The 12108-nt window shown below is 47.4% G+C and overlaps 1 pseudogene; it reads left to right on the forward strand.

Moving 5' to 3' along the window:
- The first annotated feature begins 1774 nt into the window (after positions 1-1774).
- On the forward strand, positions 1775-6503 carry LOC124657105 (annotated as a pseudogene).
- The last annotated feature ends 5605 nt before the right edge of the window (positions 6504-12108 follow it).

Below are 12108 nucleotides of genomic sequence, written 5' to 3' on the forward strand. Positions count from 1 at the left end.
ACCTATTTTCTAAGCACCCAAAAATAGTATTTATTCTTTGGTCAAATGCTTAGTACCAATGAGTTTGTTTAATTTGGACACGTGATGAGAATTTGTTCTCTGAAATTTGAGAACGCGATATTTTAGAAAAGAAGAGAAATAGATACATATAGAGTTACCTAAAGCTTTTAAACGCTGAAACCACACAGCTAAATAAATTGTAGTATTTGCAGTGATTAAAAGCCCTACCAATAATCTTGTCGTGTCAATAGAAAATCAGATGAACATCTCACTTATTTAATGTGCACTTGACTAAATAACCATATTGTTTAGTCATAGCTTGGATGTCGATATTTTGTTAAAAGAAGGGTGACATCAATTGTGCACATTAAAAACTACGCCCTCGCATTTGCGAAGGCCACTATGCTAGTTCTAATAACAATGAAATTAGATACGACCTACTCATGTGTCGGTGTATACAATACAAGGATGGTCATGTCGAGATTTTAGCCAACGACCAGGGTAAGCGTATCACACCCTCATGGATTGGATTCACTGATGGCTGAGAGGTTCATCAGTGAGGCTGCCAAGAATCAATCACTTGTCAATCCTGATACGACCATCTTTGACATGAAATGTAATACTGTTTTTTTTTGTTGATATGCTCTTGCTTACTGTGATATGTGGTGCCCGACCTGTAGTATTTCTCCTCCAGGTTCGAGGACAAGGAATAATGTTCGGATCCTTCGAAAGATGATGCAGACTGCTAAGAGTCATACCTTAGGAAGAATATTGATGATGTTGTTGTCACCGTTCCTAGTTAGTACAACGCCATTAAGTTGATTTCAGTATTCAAGCAATTTCGATTTCAGTATTCTATTTGTTCAAAAGCAGACGAAATGGCAGTGAAGAAGAAAGCAGTGGGCTAGGGGAGCTAGGAGGGGGGAGGCGCAACACCGGCGACTATATATTTGTTTTGATGTATTTTTTTAGATGAACAGAGAGCGCTCCCCAGCTCCATTTTCATTGAAAATGAAACATAACAGCGTTTTTTCAGGACGAAAGCTAAACTAGAATCAGCCCACCACTACCTGGGGGTCTTAAGGAACAAACTCAAGGTCAGAAACATAGGAACTTACAGGCATAAAGCAAGAAGCATTCTAGCGAAACTACTTCCAAACTAAGCAAGGGAATTAAACCCACATCACATCATGCGTTTTTCCGCCAAGAGACCTTGTGCTCATCTACAAAGCTTCTCGCTTCTGGAAGCCAAACCTTGTCAAGTCACCACATGAATGTTGTCTGATTCTTCAGGGTGCTTCAGCAGGTAGGCTTCAAAGGCACGCCCAGCGTACAGAGAAGTTGTGGAAGTATTCCAGGTTAAGATCTAGTTGAACGATGTGCATCTTAGTCCGGCATAAACGAAGGCAAACTCCTCAGATTTCTCACCAGGGCTGTTTTGAATCTTTCCACCAGGTCCCACTTCAGGTTTTTGAAAGGCATCTACCAGGTCCTTAGATATGACAGTATTAGCCCCCACATATGTTTCATGGACAACCAAGTTGTTTAGTCATAGCTTGGATGTCGATATTTTGTTAAAAGAAGGGTGACATCAAATGTGCACATTAAAAACTACGCCCTCGCATTTGCGAGGGCCACTATGCTAGTTCTAATAACAATGAAATTAGATACGACCTACTCATGTGTCGGTGTATACAATACAAGGATGGTCATGTCGAGATTTTAGCCAACGACCAGGGTAACCGTATCACACCCTCATGGGTTGGATTCACTAATGGCTGAGAGGTTCATCGGTGAGGCTGCCAAGAATCAATCACTTGTCAATCCTGATATGACCATCTTTGACATGAAATGTAATACTGTTTTTTTGTTGATATGCTCTTGCTTACTGTGATATGTGGTGCATGACCTGTAGTATTTCTCCTCCAGGTTCGAGGACAAGGAATAATGTCCGGATCCTTCGAAAGGTGATGCGGACTGCTAAGAGGCATACCTTCGGAAGAATATTGATGATGTTGTTGTCACCATTCCTGGTTAGTACAACGCCATTAAGTTGATTTCAGTATTCAAGCAATTTCGACTTCAGTATTCTATTTGTTCAAAAGCAGACGAAATGGCAGTGAAGAAGAAAGCAGTGGGCTAGGGGAGCTAGGAGGGGGGAGGCGCAACACCGGCGAATATATATTTGTTTTGATGTATTTTGTGAAAGGTTATCCCTAGTCATAATTTTATTTTGCGAAAGTAACCAGAGAAAGATTTGAACTCTAGGGGAATTTTCATCCCCAAACTGCTGGCAAATATACAGGTTGCACACCTCTAAAATTTATAACAGCATATAAAGATTTGGAAGAGTAAACACCCTTAGATTCATATCCCCAAATGAGTTGATCTTCCTCACCAGAGAAAGTAATAGGTTTGGCAATTTCCACTATCTCAAACCACATATCCATCATATATGGTGTGAAAATCCTCCTAAAATCACATCTCAGCTGTCCATCCCAGAGATCAGCAATAGTCCTCATTTGTTGATTGACTACAAAATAAATGTCCCAATACTGAGTAGATAAAGGTGCATTTTCAAACCAGGTATCCTCCCAAAATCTAACAGATCTACCATTGTATATCTTCCATTTGTATCCAAATTTAACAGCCCTAGATTCCAACATTAAACCTTTCCAAAAGATAGAAGGGTTTAAATCCTAGCAACAAAGAATATTAGGATTTTCGGTGTTATAGTTAGCATGTACTATTTTCTTCCACATGCTCCCTTCACCTTGAATATATCTCTTAATCCAAGATCCAACTAAACATATATTTAGATCTTGGAGGTTTGGTATACCAAGCCCTCCATAATCTTTTTTCATACATATTGAAGGCCAATTGCCCAAGTGTATTTTCCTATTGCCATCTACATCATTTCACATGCAGTTAGGCTATTTGGGTGTTAATAAGATCTAAAACCCTCTTAGGGAATCTAAAAACGGATACATATATATGGTAATACTAGACAAAACAGTTTGGATGAGAATTCTTTTTGCCTCAGTGGACAAAAGCTTCCCCCTCCATCCTGCCATTCTACTAAGTAAGCTATCTACCACAGGCTGCAAGTCCTCTCTCTTAAGTTTGTTGAAGTGTAAAGGAAGCCCTAGATATTTAACAGGGAGTTTTCCAGTGACACATTGGAAAATATCCAGAAAAGGAGCAACCTCTAGAGTTTCCATATTTATGGCCATTAACTCACTCTTATGGTAATTTATTTTCATTCCTGACACCTGTTCAAAGCAAGTGAGAGTCCACTTAAGATTAATGGCATTCCTCTCATTATTTTCTAAGAAAAGGAGGGTATCATATGCGTATTGCGGACTAATCACACCTCCAGGGACCAAATGTGGACATAAGCCAGTTATCATGCCACATGGAGCTCCTTTAATTACCATCTTAGAGAAAACATCTACTACAAAGTTAAACAGCTAAGGGGTAAAGGGATCACCCTGCCTCAGTCCTTTTCTAGTCAGGAAGAAATCTCCCTCAACATCATTCACTTTTACTCCAACAGACCCCCCCTAGGTAATCTGTTTAATCGTAGAGATTATTTTAGGACCGAAACCCCTAAGTTGTAGTATTTCATAAAGGATATCAAAATTAACCCTATCATATACTTTCTCATAATCTATTTTAAAAACTAGACCTTTTTCTTTCCTTATGTGTACCTCATGTATAATTTCATGAGTAGAGACAACACTTTCTAGAATAAACCTCCCTTTAATGAAAGTTGATTGTTGCTCAAAGATCAGTCTACCAATCATCAGGGTGAACCTATTTGTACTAACTTTTGTAAAAATCTTAAAAACACGGTTCAACAAGCTAATAGGCCTAAATTTCTTCATTTCTATTGCATCATCCTCTTTTGGTATAAGAGTAATCAAGGCGAAATTCAGTCTATAGATGTATAATCTATCATTAAACTGTTGCGGTCAGAAACCCACCGGCGGGCAGCGACGGGCAACACCGTAGAGCCGGGAGGCTCCCAGGACTGCGGCTGGCCCTGGTACCTCCGAGCGACGGCCCGCAAAGCCTTCGGCACGCACGTCCGATGCTGATGCAAGGGCGTGCCACCGACCTATACCAGTCGGGGAAGGTGTTGGATGTGCCTCGCTTATTTCCTGCATGGCATACACGTAAACATTAAATACGAGCCTCGATCGGCTCTCAGGTTGTCCTGTGAATCGGCTCAAGGAGCCGATCCACCCATGATACGTACGAGGTGTACGATCGGATGGTGGTCCTGCTTGATCAAAAGAAAGCTAAAACGACCTACTACGATTTAGGGTTTTCACCGCATAATCGGAACATCCTACTCGTGATTGAGCACAGCGGCCACGCACGGTGATCGTAAACCGACCCTAGACAAGGCCTAAAAACCAACACGAAGTTGATCCTCGGAACATCTTGTCTAGGGCTAGCAAACTACACCCTACGCGCCACTGGATCCTTCAACCCGTTTGTAAGGCCTAACCATGCGAGATATTAAACTAATCCTTGAAGAACAAGGAGCAATCATAACGGATCGGATCTACTAAACAATGATCAAGCGGGGTGCCGCCCTTACACCCAAGATAGGTGTAAGAGCGGCTAGATGCCTAAGGGTCGCACGACGATAGCATATGATACGAAGAACGATGCTAACCCTAAAACATCTATGATAACTACGTTGCTCGCCATCAAAAAGGCTTCAGTACGAGCAACGCATGAACAGCGAATAAACGCATACTGCCTAGATCGCAAGATGCGATCTAGGCAGCATGATGCTTACCCGGAAGAAACCCTCGAGACAGGGGAGTTGGCGATGCGCCTAGATTGGTTTGTGGTGAACGTGATTGTTGTTTATTTCATAAACCCTAGATACATATTTATAGTTCGTAGACTTTCTAACGTGGGAATAATCCCAACCGGGCACGAGCCCAAACTCCATCTAAACGACACGTATCCTACTATGTTACAGATACACGGGCAAACTAGCCCAAATTTGGTATATAAGGCCGATTCATGTATTTCTTCCATGTATATTCTTCAAGCCCATCTTCAATCGCGGCCGACCTCTAATCCGGACAAATTCTGGTGATAACACATGCCCCCCTGGTTTTGGAAATGACAATTCCAAAATCATTATGTTCTTCCTTCGTCGGGTCATGTCGTGGCAGAGCAGAACCGTCGCAGTATTCTTCATCATGATGCCTTGCCTCCTCCACTTCTCTGCGTGACCTGGCAAGAATTTTTTCTTTTCTATTGGGCACCACTTCCTCGGAAACTGCTGTGGCATTGAATTTCCACCATCAAAAGAAGCCTGGTGACCGGGTGTATACGTGAGCACGCATCCAGGAAGTGACATGTGTCTAACGGCGTCCATTTTCCCGTGAGCTGATGTACTACTAAAAAATTGTTGGGAAAATCTACTGCACTAGCAACCAGCCAACCACCGCCCGCCCTCCCTCAAAAAAAAAAACACCGGCCAACCTTATCCCCCAACGACACCTCCTGGCCACACAATCGCCGCTCTCTCTCGCACCGTCTCGCGTGAAGATATCCACAAAAAGCAGCGCCGCCGGCGGGGATGTCGACGAGCGCCGCACCGGAGAGGCTTGCGTGGAGAAGGCTGTTGCCGAAGAGCATGGAGTAGGTTGGCCGCCACCAGCGACCGTGTCTCGACTGCGAGGCGAACAGTGTACCCGTGGGCCGTGGCGGAGGAGGCCGTCCACGGCGGCGGTGGCCCAAGAACAGGATTCCTCTCGTGATGCAGACGACGCCCGCCTTCCTCTGCGCCGGCTACCCTCTTCAGCGCTGCGCCGCCGGTGCCCAACCTCCTCCACGCGCTCACATCGGGGCTGAGTAGGAGCGCGGCCAGCATCTCCACCGCCTCCAACAGATCGCTCTTCTTCTCCTGGTAGCTACCGCTGCCACCGACGCGGTCACCATCTTCCGGGCGGCGGCGTGCGGCTCGACCCGGGCCAGACGTGGCCTCTCACCATGCCGGCCGGCACCGCGGCCGCCAGGGTGTGGCCGCGCACGGGGTGCACCTTCAACGGCAGCGGCGTTGGCCGCTGCATCCCCGGCGACTGCGCCGGCAAGCTGGCCTGCGTCGTCTACGGCGAGCAGCCGACAACAATTGCAGAGTACACGCTGGGGAAGGGTGGGGCCCCGGACTTCTTCGACCTGTCCCTCGTCGACGGGTTCAACATGCCGATGAGGTTCCAGCCCCTAGACGACGCTCCGTGCCGTTCCACCAGCTGCGCCGTGGACATCACGAAGGAGTGCCTGCCGGAGCTGCGGGTCGCCGGAGGGTGCGCCAGCTCCTGCGGCAAGCTGGGCGGCGACACCTACTGATGCAGTGGCCAGTTCGCGGTCAACTGCCCGCCAACCTACTACTCGATGTTCTTCAAGACGAAGTGCCCCGAAGCATACAGGTGGTGGTGCTCTGGACATGTTGTTAATTGTTAAATAGATAATCTGTTGTTAATCATGACTATTTGATCTGGACACTACTAGTGAATTAATCTGATAACCTGGGTATTATGTATAGGAAATGAACTCCTCGGCTCTGTAGATCAAAGACGGACAACTCAGTATTTTAATAGCGAAGGGAGAATCTGGTGTGTCCTTTTTCCATCGGTCAGACGCATGCAAACAGGCTGATGGGCGTGGTGGCCAAGGTTGACTAGTCCTATAGCACTTTTCACAGAACCGTTAGTCGCCGTTTCTTGGTAGGCTGAATCCAACGGTGGTAGATCAGATCCAACGGTGATGACCGCGTGCTCACGTATACACCTAGTCACCAAATCCACTCTCTTTCCACCATATCCCCTTTATTTAATCGTGCCGAACAGTTCGCCACTTCATCCCCTTGCTCCGTTCTGTCCATCAACACCCAAAAAAACTCTTCTTCCCTGTAGCAATGTCTTCCTCTTCCTCTACCTCCTCAGGCCTCTCCTTCCAATCACTTGTCGGGTCAGAAGGTGACTTACCTCTGACCGATGGGGAGGACAACCTCGAGTTCCTCATCGAAGGGGAGCTGAAGAGCGAGAGCGAAGACGACCTCCACTCCTGGGCGAACCCCACCTCCTCCAACAAGGAGGAGGAAGAAGAAGAAGTAGAGGAGGAAGAGGAGGAGGATGATTCCTCCTCCTCCGTCGGGTATCCGCCGGCGAAGCGCTCCCGCGCGTGGGCGGACAGCGAGAACGATGACGATGACGAGGAAGGAGAGGAAGAGGAGGAGGATGATTCCTCCTCTTCCGCTGGGTATCCACCGGCGAAGTGCTTCCGCGCTTGGGCGGACAGCGAGGATGATGATGATGACGAAGAAGAAGAGGCTCCGGCCGAGGGCTGGGGCAGCAGCGACGAGGATGTCTCCGGAAGTAGCGCCGACGGCAGCTCCGATGCCGACGACGAGGCCAGCGAGGATTAGTAATGTAGTATTAGTAGTCCCCGAGCAATCGGCTCTTCTTCTGTTCTTCCTTTCTTGAGCAATCGGCTCTTCACTGTAAAAATCCTCTCTTATTAATGAAGAAGAAATTTCTCAGCTGATTTTGTCCTTTTACCAATTTTGCCGATTGCTAAGATAAGTTAACAACTCAAGAGCCGATGGTAGTGCATCGCTATGGTCTCCTTCCAGCGACTCTAGTGATCTTGTTCTGCAACAACCCACCACTTCCGAAGAGACTTATGATGCAGGGTCAGCCGATGACACTCCAATCGGCTTACCAAATCAGCTGCCCCCCGAGCCTCAGTTAAAGCGAGAACGGTATTGAGGACATACCGTTCAGACAAACGGACCGAACTTGAGCGAATCCGAGCAAACTTGCACCATCGATCACCTTTTCTTCCGTTGAAAGCCGATATTGAAGGTGAAACATCAACGGCTTAACCGACAAAGGGTTGGAAGTCCATCCGCGTCTTGAACACGCAGCGGCTAGAGTCGATGGCTGTGCATCGGCTTTGTCCGTGCATCGGTTGTATATCATGAGAATTTTTTTTAAACGGGCCGATTTTTCTATCGGCCCCCAATGTTTCACTGCACATGTATCGCACATGCAATGTTTCACTGCACATGTATCGCACATGTTCATCTGATTAGGTGCCCCCCGAGCCGATTCTGCCAGGTAACTGCTGATATCGGCTCTGTGGTTAGCCAAGGCACTATATGTGAACGTCGGCTCTATTAGGACCAGTGTGGACTTCTTCCAGCTCATCAGCCGACGCAAACCCATTGCCCATTAGATCGACATTGAACCCAGGCAGAATGAATGGTGAGGATAATTTTTTGGCCGATTGTTGGAATCGGCCTCCATGTTGCTTGCTCAATGAAGGTTTTGCAATGTTCCTCCATAGATCCTTGGGGCCGATCACATGGATCGGCATCGCCACGTTTGTCCATAGATGTTGCTCTTGTTACACGGTCGGGCCGGTGGATAAAACCAGCCTAACCCCGTCCTTTGTCACGTCGATGCGCTCGCGATCGTCCAAATTGATGCACGAGAGTGGCTCTTGGCCTGATGTCTCCCAAACGTTCATGCCGGCCGTTGAAATCTCGGCTGAATCATCTGCGTGGACGACTTCTACTTCATCTCCATCCCATTGTATTAGGCATTGGTGCATCGTGGATGGAATGCAACGATTGGCATGGATCCAATCTCTCCCTAGTAGGACAGCATAGGTGCTCTTGTTGTCGACAATAAAGAACGTCGTAGGGACGGTTTTCCTTCCTACGGTCGGATCCACGTTCGAGAACACCTTGTGCGTCGGATGCTTGGCCGTTGAAATCGCTCGGTGTCACATTGGTCTTGATCGAGATCCGAGCTAGAGCGTCCCAACCGAGCGTAGCATGGAGTATGGCATAATGTTGATTGCCGCTCCGGTGTCCACCGACATCTTGTTGACGAGGCTACCCATTGATGTAACCTCGCAAGTACGGGGCCTTCGGATGCTCGTAGCTTCTTTCTCGTGGCTTCTCAAAGATGACCGGCCGTGGGCCGCAGTCAAGTTGTGCCACGAGTGCTTCGTCTAATCCTGGAGCACTAAGCTCCGTTGGAAGGATGAACACCATGTTTGTGCCAGCCGATGTCTCATCATCGGCTTTCTTTTCTGCTGGGCGCCACTCTTTCCTTTGTGGCCGACCTTCTTCGTCCGGGGTTCGCTGAATTTTAGCGGCCGAGATCAGGCCGCGCCTTCCTCAACGTGTGCGGGTATAACCTTTCGGCTTCCTCCAAACCACGTAGTCGTTGAACCCTTCGCTTTTGGGAACGGGCTGAGCCCATCGGGGCACCACCTTGGCCGATGATACTTGTCTTCTTCTTCATCATCGTCCTCTAGTTCCTCGAGATCTTCTACCCGAGCGGACTCAGCGTGCTTGTTCCGAGGCGGGAGAGGCCCTAGACGTTTGAATACGGACACGTTAGCTGCATCCTTCTTCTTTTGTCTACATTCTGGACAGTTGCCGATTGTAGGCAATCGGCTCATCCCTGAATCCCAGCAATGTCTGAAGAAGGGCGGTCCCGGTGCCTATCCACGTCGTCTTGCTCTCTCGACTTTTCCTTGGCGTGGCGCTCATGTCTCTCCTCGTCGCGATCATGCCGACGGCGTCTCCTGGCGTCCCTAGCCAGACGATCTCTTTCATCATCGTCGTTGTCTCGCCGGCGTTGGTCATATTGACCCACATACTTGTTGAGGAGGTGATCGAGAGAGGTCGGCGATATCTTACGTTCCTCACTTCTCCCTCTGTGATGTAGCGCTTGCCATCGTGACGGAGCCGATCGCGTGGAGCGGCTTCCTCTGTGTCCTTGCTATGAGAGCAGCTGCCCTCATCTCCGTCCTTACCAGAGTGGTGCCCAGGTCCTACCATGTTGATATTGCACGAGAATCCTGGCTGGCCCCTTCCATGGTAAGTGCACTCCACCATGTTAACGGCGGGGAAGGGGTGTGTGTCGACCTTCATGGCGTACTGGCTGAAAATTAGCCGCCCTTGTTCTATCGCCATTTGGACCTGCTGACGCCACACCCTGCAGTCGTTGGTGGCGTGGGTGAACGTGTTATGCCACTTGCGGTATGGCTTTTCGTTCGGCTCTTGCACCGTGGGGATCTTGTGGCCTTCGGGTAACTTTAGGCTCGCTTCTCCTTGAGTAAGAGGTCGAAAATTTGCTCGGCTTTGGTCACGTCGAAGTCAAACCCTTTTGGAGGACCTTGTGGCTTAACCCATTTACGGGACACGGGGCTTGCCCCCGAGTCCATTCAGCCACTGCTACCTCTTGATCTCCCGCAGACACCTTCATCTTCATCTGCCTCAACCGAGGACCACCGCACGCTTGAATTTATCTCGGTATACATACGGGTGGCGGTTGTTCATATGCGACGGCTTACGCACCATGTGCGCCGGTGAAGGGTAGTCTCGCTTGGGAGGCCACGTCCTTGATCGATGATGAGAGACCCACCACCGCCAACTCGACTGCTTCTTTTTCACTCACATGAACCGAATAGCATCGGTTCCTAACGGTCCTGAAGCGCTGGACGTATTCTGCCACTATTTCCCGCGCTTCTGTCGTACTTGTGCTAGATCGGCAATGCCAGCCTCGGAAGCCTCTGAGTGATACTGCACGTGGAACTGCTCTTCCAACTGCTTCCAAGTCCGGATTGAATCTGGTGGCAGCGATGTGTACCACCCGAAAGCCGATCCTGTGAGGAACTAACGGATCGGATCTACTAAACAATGATCAAGCGGGGTGCCTCCCTTACACCCAAGATAGGTGTAGGAGCGGCTAGATGCCTAAGGGTCGCACGACGATAGCATATGATACGAAGAACGATGCTAACCCTAAAACATCTATGATAACTACGTTGCTCGCCATCAAAAAAGCTTCAGTACAAGCAACGCATGAACAGCGAATAAACGCATACTGCCTAGATCGGCAGCATGATGCTTACCCGGAAGAAACCCTCGATACAGGGGAGTTGGCGATGCGCCTAGATTGGTTTGTGGTGAACGTGATTGTTGTTTATTTCATAAACCCTAGATACATATTTATAGTTCGTAGACTTTCTAACGTGGGAATAATCCCAACCGGGCACGAGCCCAAACTCCATCTAAACGACACGTATCCTACTATGTTACAGATACACGGGCAAACTAGCCCAAATTTGGTATATAAGGCCGATTCATGTATTTCTTTCATGTATATTCTTCAAGCCCATCTTCAATCGCGGCCCACCTCTAATCCGGTCAAATTCTGGTGATAACATAAACCAATCATCAAAAAGTTATAGCATGTATTCTTTTATGATTTCCCAAATGTTTGGAAAAAACAAAAAAGACAGGCCGTCAGGGCCCGGTGCTTCTTCAGCATAAGAGCCAAATACATCCTCTCTAGCCTCACTTTCGGTAAATCTCCTCTCTAAATCTAGGTTTTCCTGAGGAGTAACCTTTTTCTCACGGGAAAAGAAATCTTCCTTTAGTCTAATATTTGGTGTATCCTTTTTCTTGGAGAGTTATTTATAATAATCCGTCGCAACTCTAAGCATATCCTTTTGTTCAGTCACAGTCCATCAGGGCCCTCTAGCAAATTAATCCTTTTTTTCCTTCTTCTCTGATTGGCAACAACATGAAAGTAAGCAGTATTTCTATCACCTTCTAAAATCTGCCTATCTCTAGATCTCTGTCTAGCTTTAGTTTCTTCTATTATCGAATAAGAGTTGAGTTCTATGAGTATATCCTCTAATTTTTTTGTACTCATCTTATGTTTCCCAATATCTACTTCTAAATTTGCACTCCATCCTCTAGCTAATTTCCTAATGTATTTAGTTTTATCATACCAGCTATCCATAGCAGATATATTTCCTCTAGGCAAAGCCCAAGCTTTATGTAATAACCCAGAACATAGGAACAACGAAGGGTAGATTTAGAAATGGGATGTGCATTTCATCGCAAAACGGGGGAAATTTTCGCGCCTTATTGCAACTAAACCTAAGAGGGATCGAGGTTCTCTCTCATTTTGCACTTAGGGTTAGGCAATGTGAGTTAGGGAAATTTCGACATGATCTCTTTTGTATCTTGTTGATTTGGGAAAT

Source organism: Lolium rigidum, chromosome 5 (assembly GCF_022539505.1).
Source record: "Lolium rigidum isolate FL_2022 chromosome 5, APGP_CSIRO_Lrig_0.1, whole genome shotgun sequence".
NCBI lineage: Eukaryota > Viridiplantae > Streptophyta > Magnoliopsida > Poales > Poaceae > Lolium > Lolium rigidum.